Source organism: Seriola lalandi, unplaced genomic scaffold (assembly GCF_002814215.2).
Source record: "Seriola lalandi dorsalis isolate HSWRI2012SDOR001 ecotype SW California unplaced genomic scaffold, Sedor1 jcf7180002054736, whole genome shotgun sequence".
NCBI classification, from domain to species: domain Eukaryota; kingdom Metazoa; phylum Chordata; class Actinopteri; order Carangiformes; family Carangidae; genus Seriola; species Seriola lalandi.
The window spans coordinates 328,356-332,717 of record NW_019525289.1 but is presented as its reverse complement, the minus strand read 5'-3'; positions in this window follow the sequence as shown (position 1 = coordinate 332,717).

Sequence of the window (4,362 nt, the reverse complement as noted above, 5' to 3'; positions counted from 1 at the left end):
GGATTTTTACCCCCCCCTCCCCCGGAGTCTGAGCCAGGCCGAGAACAGAGCCCTGGGGTACTCTTCGCTTCCTCTAAGCACACACGGCAAACTCTGCGACACATCAGTCATGCGCACATGCAGAACTGTACCAGCGAGCCAGTATCTTTAGTGGCAAAGCCGGATGTGGTGTGATCTAGTAGTGCAGAAGTAGCGTGCAGCCAGAAGTAAGGATGTGGAGATGATGGTGATGAATGGATCCCTAGGTGTTTGGCTTTAACGCTGTTGTCCTAGGTTCACATCTTGTCTCAAACTACTAGACAGTGTTGACATTTTTATTACTCAGCCACAAATGTGATCTTTCTTGAACCTTAACCAAGACATTCCTGTTCCCTGACCTTCACTTAAGTCGGGATGACCACAGTGTTTCCTTCACCTTTAGGTAGTCAACTTGGTGATAATAGTCTGACTGTATCAAGAAATTTCTTCTTGTTTACATTCTACCCGAGAAGCCAATCCCAGCACCAAGGACACAACTACTGTCACAAAAAGATTCTGGTTGGCCGTGTACTGACTGGGATCAGTTGTTTTTAAATCTAAGATTGTGGTGCCATCTTACCAGCTGCAATTTGCAGAGGTCACACATGCCTGGTGGGAAGAGAGAAAGTCGAGCAGACAGTCACTGAACATTGATAGTTGTGAGAAATAGAAACCGTGTTCCCAGATGGCCCCACTTAATTCCAATAAGAGTCGCTCACTGGCTGCACAATATGCCAAAAGATTTTTTTAAGGCCTTGTTGGGCCCTTGAGCGTAAGAGTCCTTCTCTGGCCCCCACACACAAATAGCACAAAAATAATAACAGAAAATCTTAACGGCTCTTTGAGACTTTTTGCTGGAAGTAATGGCAGAGAGTGATTGATGTTTTTGTCTTTCAAAACGTATTCTTCGTTTTACAGCTATTTCTTAAATTTCATGTAACCTGCCAATCCGGTCTCAAGTCAGTTTGTGTCTAGGTACATGAAATGTAATCTACGTGTTCCTGAACACGAACTGATGCGAGACTGTGTTGGACCTGCAGTTCTGAGTGTGGCTACTATGGCAAAAAATTTGCTACACAGTGCTACAGTGGGGGCTCGCTTTGGACAATAGAGTTTATTTTGGACAAGTTCAGTTCAGGGAACAATAGACTTATTGGAAATCCAGCCACTTTTTTAATTCTTGTCTCGCGCTAGTAATTGCTCTGGCTTATGTGTAGCCAGTAGTAAACACAAGGAAAACAGGTGTCACCATTCTTTTCACAATGACAACAAATGAAAATGAGTTGTCTGTGCACTACTGAGGGCATCAGAATATCTTTATGAACCTCTGACACTGAAATCAAACATTTTATAAAATTCACACAGTGTCAGTGTCCTGTATGACTCTCCTAAGAAGAAATGGTTGCCCTTTGCATATTCACCATGTCCACATGTACGGCCACACAGCCGTCACTCACCAAACCCTTTATTTGTACTTGTACGCCCCATTAAATTATGATGTTAAAACAAACCCACTGGGGCTGACTGGAGTCGTAGTGCCAAAGCAAACAAATATTGAAAAGTCAATTTGCAATTACTGCAAAAATGTGTTGGTTTTCATAGTGGCTGTGCCAGCTGACTGAAATATTTAATTATTACAGTACGGTGCATGGCCACTGATATAATCTGGCTCATAATAATAATGGCCATAATGATTATGTGTATATATATATATATATATATATATATATATATATATATACATACACATATACATAAAAAGTCTGTCTTCAATTATCCTTTAAAAAATGGTATTTTTGAGTCATGTAGAATACATTTTGTATATTCAACCTGCCAGTATCATGAGTTTTTACCTTTTTTATTCAGTGAATATGTTTATTAAAATCATCTATTTCAGTGATATCAGTGTCTTCTTCATCTGCATTCCTCAGCCTGTCTGTTCTGGCAAAAAATGAGCCCCTCTGTTGCATTTCCTCTCTCTGGTCCTGACCTCCTGTGTGTGACTGATGTTTTTATTGGTGTCCTACTGACTCTGGAGTGATGCGCCTATTACTGAGGTCACAGAGGTCCATTATGTTACCCCCCCCCCCCCCCCCTTTTGCTCTCTCTGCTATGGCTCGACATCAACAGCTCAGGCTGTTTTCCCCAAAAGCATCTTGAAACTAAGTCCGTCCTTGTTCCATTACCTCGCAGTGGAACAAAGATTAACTTCTCTTTTCAAAAACTCTTTAAAATGTTCACAAGAAATAAGTCATGTCCACCCGTCACCCCCAACTTCCCTCCTCCCCCTCTTTGCTACAATTTAAATTCGTTCCACCTCATATTCACACTCACATGATCCCTATGCACAAGTTCCAGATTATATGCATGTCAGTGAACGTCCAGCCCTGGATGGACCGGGGTCGGGGGGTGTGTGTGTGAGAGTGCTGGGGGGGCGAGGATTGCAGAAATATGTTGCAGTAATTGAGTTAAGCAGCTCAGACAGTAGTGTTGCTGTAAGAAGGGAACTTAGGGCTTATTATCTGCAGTTCAGAGTTATTTACTGTCTAAGTATTTCTGACATGGTCGCAACTCACAAATTAGCTGCGGTCAATATCTCAATAATCTGGTTTCACTAATAGCACACATGTACGTCCAGAAGATGAAGATGAGAGTGAATGCTTCTTGACAGGACCGTGACGGCAAAACTTTCACAATGACAAAGACTAAGCTGCGATTTGAGAGCAATTACAAAAAGAGTTCAGATCAAAACATAAAGACACGTCCGGATGATAGCGCTAAGCTAAAGCTCTTGTGAGGGGTCTCTTAAATTATTGACAACCTGCACACTTACCATATTTTCACTCTTGCCAAAGATGCCAAATGATGAGGGGAAAAACATATTCATCTATTCCCTAAGTGCTTCAAAGCACCCCAAAGTGTAACCTAGACAAGCTGAGCCAAATACAAACACTTGAAAAGAATATGATGATGCAGAAGCCAAATGGTGCCGAGCGGCGTCTGTAACAGGAGGCAGCGAGGGGAGTTTTGAAGAGCCATGCTGGGTTGTTGGCGGTGATGACATTCGAGCCGCGACACAGCTCACCAGGATGCGATTTAGAGCGTGTACTTCCACCTTCCAAATGATGGCACTTCTAAGAGGTGAAAATAGATCCTTCTGCCTTCTCGCAGAGTTCACAGACACTTTATTTCTGCTAGTGAATCATGAAAAAGGTCTTTTTGGCTTTTGGAGCTATGAGGCAGATTAAGCTTAGTTCCGGCTCGGTAACAAACCTTCCTCAGCTCATTAAAACAAAAAGTTAGAACTTATAATAATACTTGTTCTATATAAAAAAAACAAAACAAAAACAGTTTACTGAAATTTTTTGGGACGTTTATTTGACCTAAAAGGTGACATGTAATGGTCAAAGCAGCTCAACTCATTTTTCATTTCAAATGTATCATGATATGAACTCAGTCTGACCTAGTTGAGGCAAGAATGGAATGAATTGCCTAAATCAGTCATGTAGCCCGTCGGAGATCAAATCTCTCTCATAAATTGAAGTTGTCCATCACTTTCACGTCCCGTCACGTCCCATTTGGGACAGCAGGGGAGCCGGGGCCGGTTTTATAATGTTCAGCTTCAAGTTCAACTCTCGGAGCAGCTGGCGCGGTGGTGTCGGCTGAATCCTGATCCACTCCTGACCGTGAGATTTGACCCCCCCCGGTGAAACGTACACACATATGCATCTCGGAGGAATACACCAATAAGCGAATTCCTGATTACGCTGTGTGTACAAAAGGCCAGTGACTGCTCTAGAAATCATGTTTTTCATTGATTATGTTGTACGTTGACCTCATCCTGGGGGGCTCTGGGAGGAATTCATCCAAACTCTGAAATGAAAACAAACTGGGCTCCAGCCAGGAACTGAGATGGATCCTTGGGAAAACTCTGGTTGCTAGAGCTAACTGGGACACTCAAATTAAACTGCTATGGAGAAACGACAAGAGGTGTTGACACAGACCTTCATAGCAATACATAAAATATGAAGTATATAGTATTCAGTACAAAAGAGTAAGATCATGCAGTGGTGGTAGGTTACTACCTTTACTGCAAAATTCTGCTGTTTCTGCTTATGTATGCATACACTGTGTGAATTAGTTCCCATTACTTTGGCAATCCCGGGCCTTGTGAGAAGATACAGCAAAGTCAAATGACCCTGTAGTAATTATGGGTATTTAATCGGCTCCGGCTCCGATTGGCACCCGGGTGAACGTACCAGTTTTTGCCCCTTTTCCGTGCTGTGACGCCCTTCAGATCTGCCCAGCACAGTGCTGTTGAACCAGAAACCTCTTTGGCTACAC